Genomic DNA, 13167 nt, shown 5'->3' on the forward strand with positions numbered 1-13167 from the left:
TTCCTGTACAATAATAATCATTATTGTCATTATTATTTTTTGAGACAGAGTTTTTGCTCTTGTCGCCCAGGCTGGAGTGTAATGGCATGATCTCAGCTCACTGCCACCTTTGCTTCCTGGATTCAAGTGATTCTCGTGCCTCAGCCTCCTGAGTAGCTGGGATTACAGGCATGCACCACCACGCCCAGCAGATTTTTGCATTTTTTAGTAGAGACAGGGTTTCACCATGTTTGCCAGGCTGGTCTTGAACTCCTGACCTCAGGTGATCTGCCCACCTTGGCCTCCCAAAGTGCTGGGATTACAGGCTTGAGTCCCTGTGCCTGGTCTTTCCTGAATTATTTTACTGCTTTTGTAAAAGGATTTAGATTGAGATATACCCTGTTGCCCCGCAAATGGTGGCTAGTTCCCAAATCCGAGACTAAGTTTTCACTATAGACTTTATATTCTAAACTAAGTCACTAACAACTGGGGCCAGACAATCCTTCCAGGGCATTGTAGACATAAGAAGAGGAAAGAAAGTGGCCAGCCTAGTGGGTTCCACCTTTGTGAAGGAGAGGTCATTACTTCTAACTGCTCTTGAAGTCCGGTGAAGGGGTCTCCAGAGGGTAACTTGTACAAACTGGAAGTGCCTGCAAACAAGGCAACTCATTTTCCAGCTGGATGTCAGCTTACACAGTGAACCTCATAATTTGCCTGAGCCAAAATGAGCAGGGGAGAAGAAAACAGGAGATAGGAACCAAAGCAGGGAAAAGGATTGCCGGAGGCTGCTCTCCCATTACATGAAATGAGCTTTCCATTGGCCGAGTGATCCTGCGGGAGGGAGCTGGGCTCGAGCCATCCTCCCATGACACTCTACAGAGGTCGAGGGAATCACATGTGCCATTTTGTCTGGGAAATGACCCAGTTTATGCCAGTTGTGCCAACATAATTATTAACAGTATCCCCTTTGAGTCTTAAAGTGCTCATCCTACCAACAGGAGATCCACTGCTTAGCTTACAAGGGTCTTAACAGCAGTAGCTGGTGGGGTGGTCTCAGGGCTGCTGTCTACAAAGGCCCCTGGATGTGTGGGCAAGAAGGTGCTGAAAGGCAGTCTGCCCATCACCTGTAAGGTCTTGCACTTGCACGGGGCTAGGTGTGCTCCATGGTGCTTTTGTGTAACATGCTCAACGTACCTCTTAGGCCAGCAAAGGCCCAGGGTATGCTGCCAGGTGAGCAGAAGAGAGGTGAAAGATGTTGGGCCAGGCTGGCATCTCTCTCACCTAAGAAGGCGTAGAGACCCCAGAATGCCCATCCATCCGAGGAAAATATACATGCATTGCCCATAATTTCAATATTTTTAAAAAAGATGCAGGGATAACCTAGCAGCGGGGACAGGGACTACATCTAAAAGACATTAAAAGAATTTTTTTTCTCTTTTAAAAACTAAAAAAAATGTCTTTTAGAGACAGGGTCTTGCTCTGTCATCCAGGCTGGAGTACAGTGATGTGATCACAGCTCACTGCAGACTAGAACTCCTAGGTTCAAACCATCCTCCTGCCTCAGCCTCCTGAGTAGCTAGGACTATAGCTGCACACTACCATGCCTGCTAATTTAATTTTTTTTTTTTTTTTTTAGAGACAGGATCTCACTGTGTTGCCCAGACTGGTCTCCAACTCCTGGCCTCAAGTGTTCCTCTGGCCCTGGCCTCCCAAAGCACTGGGATTATAGGTACAAACCACCACATCCAGCAACATTTCTTATATTACCCCTCTTCCCACCATACTAGAGGAGTTAAAAAGAGAGGTTGAGAGGGTATCTCAGAACCAAACTAATGCTTCATCACACTCCAACTACCAGAGCCTGTTTTGCTCTGGTGGAGGGCAAGGAGAAAGGAAGAAGTAGAAATGTTATTTAAGTCAAATTTAAGATTAGAGTTCTAAACTGAAGGAATTTTAATAACTGGATGTGACCAAAACGTGATGGAATCTGCCCAAGATGTTAAGGTGGAGCTGATGATTGAAGAAAAGTTAAACATTTTATGTTTTTACTCTATGACGGTAAGGATAGAATAGGTTGTACCTAGATAACAAACAAATCCCCAGTGGAAAAACAAGGTAAAAGTTTTCCGTTCACACAAAATCTGATGTGGGCTAGATCACTGGTTCTCAAAATTTGGTTGCGTCGGAATCCCCTGGTGGGCTTGTTTAAACACAGATTCCTGGGTTCCACCCGAGACTCTGTTTCTAAGATCTCGGGTAAGGCTCAAGATTCTGCCTTTCTAATGAGGTTTCAGGTGATGCCGATGCTGCTGACCCATGAACTACACTCTGAGCAGTACTGATCCTAGAGCAGCTCTCCTCCAGGTGGTGACTCAGGAATTCAGGCGCTTCCATCCTGTAGCTATAGATTCTGGAATGAGAAAGAAGACAGAAAAGGCATACTGCTTTTAACTGTCTTGGTCCAGAAGTGACATGCTTCACTTAATCTTACAATTCATTGGCCAGAATTAGCCACAAGAGCCCAGTGCAAATGCCATGAAGGGCAACATGTGGACTATTTAGTGAACCCTACTTTGTCTGCCACTTCCCCTTAAAAAAAGAGGTTAACCCGGGAAAGTGGCCCAGCCGATGTGAACTTGCAGTCTATTAGAATCTTTTGCTTTTCCTTTCCCCCAATTATAGTAGGCTGTCAGTTTAGTATTCATCTTATATATGAGGGATTCATGCAATATTCATGTTGTTGAGATGTGAACTAAATCCTAGATCTATTTGAAATATTTGAAAGTTCATGGGCCAGTGGTGTCAGTCATCAGATGTTGAGAGCCCTTAGGGGAAGAAAGGATGAGACTCTATGGCTTCATCAAGGCAGAGGATGCTACTGTCATGATTCCGGATAATGTCCCCACACTTGCCCTAGCTGGTTTGCTATGATGGGCTAGAGGAGGAATATCTCAAAATTGGAAGGGATTATAATATGTTGCATGAGAATAGCTATTTATGTAGGGGTGTGTGTGTGTGTGTGTGTGTGTGTGTGTGTAGAGAGAGAGAGAGAGAGAGTCAAAATGTAGTCTTTGGATCTAGACAGGACATGTTTGTTGCCTTGATCTCTTGATACAATGGGTAACATAACAGCAGCGAACATTCCTGAAATTTTCTGAACTAGACTGAAATTTGCAAAGTTTGTTCCCTCAATGAGAGACCCAGAGCAAGTGGTTCAAGAGAACTAAGAGAGAATCAGGTTTTAGGGCAAGGCCCCAGCTTCTCAAATCTTGGTTTTTGAATTAAAAATCACATACTCATACTTACGAAAATCAAACACAAAGAATGGAAAATGAAAAGTGGAGATCCTCATTTCTTAAAAATCATGGTTGCCAGGGAAATCACATTTAATAGGTTGGGATAGATCACATCAAATGTCCTTCTTGTGTTTATGTAAATATATATAACTTTTACCAAAGTGAAATATTATTATATATACAGTTATATAATAAATATGTGGTAATATAGAGATTGGTATAGAGATACACATACGGAATGTATATTCTATATACATAGTTTTACATTAATATCTTAGATACCTTTCATTTCAGTATGTATATCTACTTCATTCTTTTCAGTAATTTTGTGTTTATTATGTGGCTATACCATAATGCTTTACACTATTCATCTTCTATAGAATTTATTTATATTGATTGTTTTACAAACAGAGCTGCAAACAACAGTGATGAGCCAACACTTTGTGTCTTTTTTTTTTTTTTTGAGACAGAGGCTCACTCTGCCACCCAGGCTGGAGTACGGTGGTGCCATCTCGGCTCACTGCAACCTCTGCCTCCTGGGTTCAAGTGATTCTTCTGCCTCAGCCTCCCGAGTAGCTGAGATTACAGGTGCCTCCCACCATGCCTGGCTAATTTTTGTATTTTAGTAGCGATGAGGTTTCACCGTGTTGGCCAGGCTGGCCACCGGGAAGCGATTGTAGCCGGGTTCTGCCCCTTATTGAAACCTACTCAATGTTCCCCTTCCCTAAGTAGGACAAGACCGTACCCTGCCTTTAAGGTTTATAGAATAGAAAGTGAAAACTCTTTGGGGGAAGAAAATCTTCCTGAACAGATAGCCCAGGGCATTTTGAAAATCCCTTAGGAAGTTCTCTGTTTTACTTGGGTACCTCTGTCCTTGGGCTTTGGTGATGTGGTTTGACCCCAGCCAGAGGTCAACAACAGCAGAAGGCAGGAGGAAGACAAACCCATGAGAGGAGGCCCAGGAGCAGGGGGCCGTTGTGAATGAGGAGGACGTGGGGGCCCAAGAGTGTGAGCAGAGGAGGACAGGACTTGGGCGCTCAGCTGTGAGGTCCGAGCTGTGTCCCCTCCTCTTAAGAGGTGAGCCCTGAGTCATGGGAAGATGGAAACCGGGGCTGATGAGAGAGGATGTTTTTAAGCACCGTGGTGTCTTGTTGACTCGCACATGCGAGGGGTTCTTGGTAGCCACAGGGCTCAGGGTATTTGCAAGAATAGTTCAAGTGCTCAGTTGTCTCAGGGCTGTTGATGGGGAAGTGGTTTCCACAGCGAGAGGAGGTGAGATATTGGTGTCACCCAGGACCACTTAGCTAGTTCCTCCTCACTAAAGCTCTATAGTCATAGTTTCCCCTGGCAGAGCAGAAACTTCTACGTTATCCCACAGCTGTGCTAACGGTGTAGACTTGACTTATGCGGTGATGCCAGGAGTCCTGAGCAGCAGAGCCCAACTTAAACCACACGCAGGTGGACAGAGCTGTATTAGAGAAGCCTGAGCTACTGAGCAATGAGAGTATAGCCAGGCTTCCAGACATCTGTTCGTTCCAGGCTTTCAGACATCCGTTCATTCCAGGTTTCCAGACCTCTGTTCATTCCAGGCTTCCAGACATCTGTTCATTCCTGACACCATTTGTTCATCTCCAGGCTTCCAGACATCTGTTCATTCCAGGCTTCCAGACATCTGTTCATTCAAGAGAGATACGTGCTAAGCAAAGGACCTAAAGATGTGTTTAATATGGGTGCTGATATGCCTAAGGAACCTTGAAATAAATGTTTTTAGCCTTTGGCCAAGAGAGTCCATGTCTAGGAATCTATTCTCTGTAGAAATAAATTCAAATATGGGAAAAAAGAAGAATGCATAAGTGTATTTGGTCCCCAGCATATTTATAGCAACTTAAAATTGGACCCAATTTAAATTACCTATGATATGGAAATGGCTAAGAAAATTATGGGATCTTCCCTTGATTGGCTATTAAGCAGCCTTTAGGAACAATGCAATGACATGAGAAATGCTTATGCTGTGGTAAGTTTAAAAAACTCAAGATGCAAATCAGCTTATTTTAATTTTTGGGATTAACATTAAGGATGTGGTCAATCCCACACAATGTATTTTTGTGGGTGCAGTTCCCAGGAAAGAGGAGGAATAAAAACTGCAAGTATGAAGTGTCTTCTTCACTTGCAGTCCCCTTGTCTATCTCCTGTGAAAAGACTCCCTTCTCTTCCTTAACATGGGCAATTTCTACTGAGGACTCATTGTTCTAAGAATTCTCTCATCTCCTCCTGCATCCTCAGTGCCCGATCTTTGGCTTGTATGAAAGAAGGTGGGTAGTGCTTGTGGCAGGGCCAGTTCTGTCTTCCTCAGTATTTTCTGGAGTGGGTATGTAGCCCCATTTTCTAGTGGTTACCATGACATCATGAAGAGCTTATGTTTCTTTTGTCTTAGACTTGGGCGATAGTCATTCATTGGGCAACACGAAATAACACAAGTCAGCATCTTGTTAAAAATAAAGTCATTTGGCTGGTCGCGGTGGCTCACGCCTGTAATCCCAGCACTTTGGGAGGCCAAGGCGGGCGAAACACGAGGTCAGGAGATTGAAACCATCCTGGTTAACACGGCGAAACCCCGTCTCTACTAAAAATACAAAAAATTAGCCGGGCGTGGTGGCGGGTGCCTGTAGTCCCAGCTACTTGGGAGGCTGAGGCAGGAGAATGGTGTGTACCTGGGAGGCGGTGCTTGCAGTGAGCGGAGATCACTCCACTGCACTCCAGCCTGAGCAACAGAGCGAGACTCTGTGTCAAAAAAAAATAAACAAATAAATAAAAAATAAAGTCATTCAGGAAAGTGGACGACTAATAGTTTCTAATCTAGACAGCACAGGAGAAGAAATGTTTATCACACATAAAGTATTAGTGCCTGTTATATCACCAAGACAAAACTAACAGGAAAAAGACAAACACATTATAGTGAAAACATGTGTTTCCTGACCAACATCTATTCTGCATGTTTCCTGATGCCAGAAACTCACATTTCCTCAGGGGAAATCCCCCTTCCCCACAATTCTCAGGCTTTAAGTTTATGTAAAATTCTTTAAACCCAAAGATTCAAGTTATGTGCCTTGATTAACTTAAGCAAATCAATGAAACCCATCCCCATAGCCACAGCGATTGGTTAGGAATTGGGTTCCGAAGTCAGTCAAATCCAAAAGGGCCTAGTGATGCTTTTTCCAACGGGAACACAGACTCACTCTTCATGGCAGAAAATGAACAAGGATTCACGTAACACTGACAGGTACTGGCAGCCACCCAGGGCCACTCACGGGAAAGGGAGATCAGAAAGAGAAGCAAAGAGGACTCATGAGATACCACAGGGCTGCTGCGTCCAGCCTTGCCTGGAGCTAGGGCCACCTCGATGCCCTGGAGTCTTGGAGCCACAAGGTGCGTTTACTCAAAGCCTCTTAGAGTTGAGTTTGCTTGTTTGCTTTCTGCCTGGAAACTGCCAGCATCCTGAGAGATACAGAGATCTGTATCTGTGCAGAGACACAGGGTCTGTTAAAAGTCACAGGCCCTGACTGAAGTGTGGAACTGGCTGAAACGAGAAAGGAGGTGACTTGGTGAGGACCTTGTGAAATGAAAGTGAGTTTTAAACCTTACATGCATCAGAATTACCTGCAGCCTTGTTAAAACATAGGTTGCTGGGCCCTGGTCCATTAAGAAAGGAAGTGGGGCTGAGAATGTGCATTGCTACCATGTTCCCAGGTGATACTCACCATGTTGTCCTATCTGGGCACTACCTTTTGCAATCCCCATTACAAGGTATTGCACATGCTGGTTAAACTATGGTCTGTCTTATTTTGGTGCTAAAAGCCTGTGCCAAATACCAAGGCTGCAGCATTAAGAAATTTGATAGAAAAGATTCTGCATATTGGAATTTAGTAGCTATGTATTACATCAGTAAGGTCCTTTAAGAAAGAGTTTAGGCTACTTTCAAATGGGCCCATCTGAAATTGAAAAAGAAGAAATGCAACTTGCTAAAAAGGCCCTTCCAGCCTGTTGACTGAGAATCCAGTAATCTGGAGACTTGAAGGGCTGTAAATGCAGAATTTTCTACTCTAAGATAAAGTTAGCATGAGCAGAGACAGGAAGATGAGAGACCTAACGAAGCCAAGGGTCAAATATTCATCACTTCCACATGGGCCCAGATGCAGGCAGAGGTCTCTTGCCAAGGGCTGGGAGGTCGGGGTGACAATGGTGGTGAGGTCTGTGCTAGAAAGTCCACATCCCCGGCCGGGTGCGGTGGCTCGTGCCTGTAAGCCTAGCACTTTGGTAGGCCAATGTGGGCAGATCACGAGGTCAAGAGTTAGAGACAAGCCTGCCCAACATGGTGAAACCCCGTCTCTACTAAAAATACAAAAACTTAGCTGGGCTTGGTAGCAGTCACCTGTAATCTCAGCTACTTGGGAGGCTGAGGCAGGAGACTCGCTTGAACCTGGAAGGCAGAGGTTACAGTGAGCCGCGATCATGCCACTGCACTCCAGCCCAGGTGATAGTGGGAGATTCCATCTCAAAAAAAAAAAAAAAAAAAAAAAAAAGAAAAAAAGAAAAAAGAAAGTGCACATCCCCAACCCCAGTTAAAATCCAAATGTGAACTATGTAACTGACAACTTCTCTGCTTCTGGCTACTTGGCCCATGGAATTGATCAGAAACAAATAGTAGCCTACGGACATTAGAAGGCAGTCACATTGCCAAAGAAACCACAAGACTGGTTCCAAACAGTCATTGATTACACAATACCTAAGGCAACCTCAGGCTAACTCACACAGATGGGAAGTCAGCAGCCTCCAGAAAGCAGATCCTCCACATTGCACATCTCAGATTGTCCATGGAGGACATTCCCTCAGGGAGGAGAGCTAGGGACTGTCAGACTGGCTGCACTGCTTAAAAATGCAATTCCCATTCTCCCGTTCCCTGATGGGATCTTTGTTCAACTTACTCTGTTTGTTCATAACACTTGTATTTAGGGAATGTTGGGCATGATTAAACTTTGTTTAGCTTTGGGTTTCTGGGCCTCGAGAAACAATTCAGTGCAGGCAAGTGTTGTACGCACCTATATTCTCCTGAAAGCCCATAAAGAAAGAATGATGGCACCTTCACTGCATCTATGGGGACAAAAGCTGCTCGTGTGTGTGTGTATGTGTGTGTGAGTAAGAGAGAGACAGAGAGAGAGAGAGAGAGAGAGAACAACCTTGTCAAAAGGGCGTGCTTGTTGCTGTACCCTCATTATATGAAAGTCATCATGGCATCAAAACGCTGTAAGCCAGGCTGAGCTCGATCCTCTCTGCATCAACTCAGAATCCCGACAACAAAGCAGTTGTGATGGATGGAATCTCACCCATCAAAGAATAGGGTACGGTGAGACCAGAGAGGTAAGCTATGCAAGCTAATCAGAAAATAACTCAAAGTTTTAAAAGTGCAGAATATAAAAAGGAAAAACCCTCATTCCTAAAAAAAAGAAAAGAAAAGAAAAAAAAAGCCTCATTTCTTCAAAGAAACAACGGTTAGCTATTTGATGTGTATCTTTCAAAATATTTGCCTATGTAAATATATATGTGTATATGGCTTTAAAAAATAAAACAAAATAGTATTCTTTACAGATAGTTCTGTAGCATATGTAGAGAATATATATTCATATACTGGATGTAAATAGATACGCCTTTTACAAATAATATTATGGATGCTTTCCACAGATATAGATGTGTGCTACTGTTTTTTTACTGACTGCAGAATGTTCCATTGATGGATGTCTTAATCCTCTACTGATTAATCCCCTAGTGATGACCGTTTGCATTTCTTTGCTCTTTACCAACCATACTGCAAAGAATATCCTCATGTCTACATATTCTTAGCTTTTGGCAGTGTTTCTATAAAGCAGATTCCTAGAAATGGGATCAGGTCAAATGGGATGTGGGTCACATAGTATGTGCATTTTAATATTTGCTAAGTAGTAGTGTTTAATCACGCCTTAAAGAGTTTGAACCGTACAATTCTAAACATGTTTGGACACAAAAATTAGATTATTTTAAATAAAATGAAATAAGTATAGCTCTTAAAAATTAACATGTTTGGTTTTCACACAAATATTTTGAATTTCTCTTTCTTCTGCAAAAAGGACCCTAACTTAGTATGCACTTCTTGTACATATAATGCAAGCAATCCATCTAATAAATAACTTAACCTTTCACAGTAAACCTACAGATAGCATCCTGCTCCACACAGAAGCTGGACGTCTTTTCCTTCTCTAACATTAGCTGTTTATTTTGTAGAGTGTAGGTTCTAGAGAAATAATGTATAATACACCTGTTGCCATATGTGGATACTTACCACATTTAGAAAACAGCGGTGAATTCTATTGACAGTGGCTCTTAGTCATTAACATGCTGTGGAACACCTCATGAGCTTGATAAAAATACCAGTTCCCAGGTCTACACCTAAAGATCCTGTTTAAGTGGCTTCAACAATCACTGCTCAAACACTCTATGTCAACTCAGAATCCTGACCAGAAAGTGGTTGCAATGGATAAAGTATCATCCGCTGAAGAATAGGGTAAGATTTGAGTATAGGTGGATCATGTTTCGGGAAATAACTTGGTCAGCGGTTAACAGCATAGTCTGTAGTTCAATAAAAGTCCAGTTTTGAAATGCAATTGACATTTTACGTGCTGTATAACCTCAACCAAGTTGCCTAACCTTTCTGAGCCCTGGGTTACTTTTCTGTCAAATGGAGGTATTAATAGTACCTAAGCTGTACTATTGCATTGGTAAGATTAAATGAACAATGCATAAAAAGCACTCAGTAGGAGTAAGCCTCAACAATGTAAGTGAGTGCTATTAAAAAACAGTTCATCTGTGGAGCCGCCGCTTCTGGAATACTCACACCTTAATGAGTGTCCATTCAGTATGAATTCTCCTAGAGTATGCATATGCGATTTAGAGATTCTGTAACACATATTAGTAGTTCAATGTCAGAACTACAAATGCTCTGAATTCCTTGGAGTGGATAGCTCTGTGGTGGCAGGCACTCCCCCATCTCTCCCAATTCCTCCATTTCACACTCTTCCTAATCTTTGCTGCATGATTCCTCTTAACCAGTGATTTTGATTTACTTAGAAAAACAAAACCAAACTCAATACTAGTTTACCTTACACTAAAAAGAGCATCTTCTTTATTTCCCCAGGCGATCCTGGCGGCCAAGAAGCATCTGATACACATTGGTCAGTCACAGAGTGGCTTTAGTACCATGACTGCCTACAACGAGCCGAGAGCGTGACAGCCAGTCCTTGTCATCAAACAAACACAGTGTGAAGAGAGGGAGGCACAGGGAACTCTCAGAGCAAACAATCCCACAAGCACACTGTAGAATCGAAATAAATTACACAAACTAAATGGCATAGACAAGTAAAAGATTTAGGTTAAAAGGGTCCACGGTGTGGCTGTTTGGGCGGCAACCAGTCCATAGAAGAGGGAAGTAGCTGTGGAGGTCACGAGGGATGTTCCCCTGCGAAGGCTCAGTCAGGCTCCTGCCTCCCCCACTGGTCCACCAAAGTCATGAGCCTCTCGAGCTTTGAACCCTCAAGCACTCAGCTCCAGGTGGCTGAGCGTGTTCCTGGACCCTCCTTACTGGGGTCAGCACAGACCTACCGGCCTCTCTTAGTTGAGGCTGGCGGAAGGAAGGGAAGGTTAAGCACTGGGGAATCCAGCCAGGGGATCCGGGCCCTCCATGGCCGCTCCATCCGGCTCTCTGTCTCCTGCGCGGCTCAGAGGGCCTGTGCTCCTCTCTCGGCCCTGCCTGTCTCCACATCCAGGCTTCTCTCAGGGACTCCGGGCGGGGGCTCCCAGAGGGATTCTGTTACCTCCTTCTTCCTGTCCTTTCCTCGGCTGGGGCAGCCCTTCCCTGACTCTGTGACACCCTTTGCTCCAGCCCCAGAGTCCAGGTCACGCCTGGGCCCTGCGTCGCCGCACGATGGGCTCCGGGAGGCTGGGCCTTTCAGGAATAGCCTTCTGTCCTGTCTGTGCCCGACCCTGGCCTCCCTACCTCCCTAGGCGAGAGCAGGAAGACCCCAGCACGCGGCGGGCTTGGGGCATGGCTGCTGAGATGTAGTCCTTCTGCCAAATTCTGTAGAATCTGCCGGGAGATGTAGCTGGAAGCATGGGAGAATTAAGTGTCCAGCAGCAACTGTGGAAAAGACAATAAGCGGAGTCAGAGATCAGAAGAGAAAGAGCCAGACAGCTTCTGAACCCCACAAGGCAAGGTAAGGAAGCAGGCTTAGCAGACAAGTGACCAGAAGGCATTTAGAAGCGTTTTGCTGAAAATGTCTCTTTGTTTTCATGTATTTCCTTCTTTCCCTTGACTCTTCCTTTTAGGTTCTCTGTTTCTCTGCTTAGCAGTCAGATACCTGAACTCAGACTGTTCTCTTATCTCAGCTCTCTTCAGGAATTTTTGTTTTAGTTCAAAGAATTCTTTTGGCCCAAGAGAAGCCTTGGACATCTCTCATAAGACATCAAGGGACAGGGCTCCTGGGGAGACCTAGGGTAAGCTGGAGAGTGAACAAGCAATTTACTGGGGAGTAACCAGCCCTGGATTCTGCCTCTCTTGCTAACTGGTTTGTTTGGGCCTGTTTTCTATCTGTACAAGGGACTGTAACTCCCCTGCCCCTGCCTGGATTCACATACCTGGAACTAGGGGCTAAGATCCCTTCTATAGATAAAAATAAAAGTCTTGAAGACAAAGAGACCACAGATGTTGCTTGGCCAGCTGGCAGAATTCTCTTTTCTCTTGGGGCTCCTAGGCCACAGAAAGACCTTCATAATGAATCTAACCATGGCCAGAGTGGTGTGCACCCACAATGAAACTTGGACTCACATGTTGCTGAGATCTGGTTGCCAGAGAGCCACAATGCAGAGGGAGGACAGCAGAGGGCAGTGAGACCTGCATGTGGTTCTGAGCAGGTGGAATGTAGGCTCAAGTCCAGCCAGAACCAGAAGAATGACCCCTCTCCTGCGCCTGTGTCCTTCTGAAGTCTGAAGCCCTCTCTCCTTCTCTTTATAGGCAGCTCTGGCCCGGATGGGGAAATGGAATCTACCCTTGGGGTGAGGAGGAATTTTTGGCACATGGTGATGCTGTCATGCTGGAGTGTTGCTGGGTGTTCAGGGTGCCCGGTGACCCGGGGCTCAGGATATCAGAATAGCATCTCTGGTGATTCTGCTCTCAACTCTCAGCCACGGCTGATTCCCTACGGCCCCTTCTTGGGAAGTAGGTTCTCTCTCTGTGAGTGTAGAAGAGGAGTGTCAACCCCAAAGCTATTCTTAGCTGGTCCTTTCTGCAGAACAGGTCTATCATGAACTCTCCAGCTATTCCAACCCCACAGAGCTGCAATTCTGCTTCCTCAGCTACTATAGCCACAATCCGGGAGGTTGATTAGAATTTGATGCTGTGGAGGCTGCACAGCCCTTCCCTCCTCGGGAGGCAGAGACTGAATGAAGCTGGCAGGGAATAGAAAGCTTGTAGGGTCACGTTTCAAGTCATTTATCCTATTTATTAGTCACGGGAGTGACTAGGGCGCTGTGTTAAACGCTAGTTGTGGATCATAAAAAATGCTTGAGGAGGTGGGTGTCAATGTATGTGGAGTGCCTAGAAATATTCCATAGCCATTAGCCTAGAAAAAACATTTCTAGAAGAGTTCAATGAGCAGCCCAAATGCTTGGGCCATCTTCCAGACATAAAGACAGTGACCCGGCGTCATTTATGGCTTTAGGATTCAGCAAGGCTCATTTTCTCTCCATCCGGGGATGATAGATTATCCACTGGATCATTTTATTTATTAAAGTCTCTAAAGATAGATGAGTG

This window comes from Papio anubis, chromosome 17, assembly GCF_008728515.1.
Source record: "Papio anubis isolate 15944 chromosome 17, Panubis1.0, whole genome shotgun sequence".
NCBI classification, from domain to species: domain Eukaryota; kingdom Metazoa; phylum Chordata; class Mammalia; order Primates; family Cercopithecidae; genus Papio; species Papio anubis.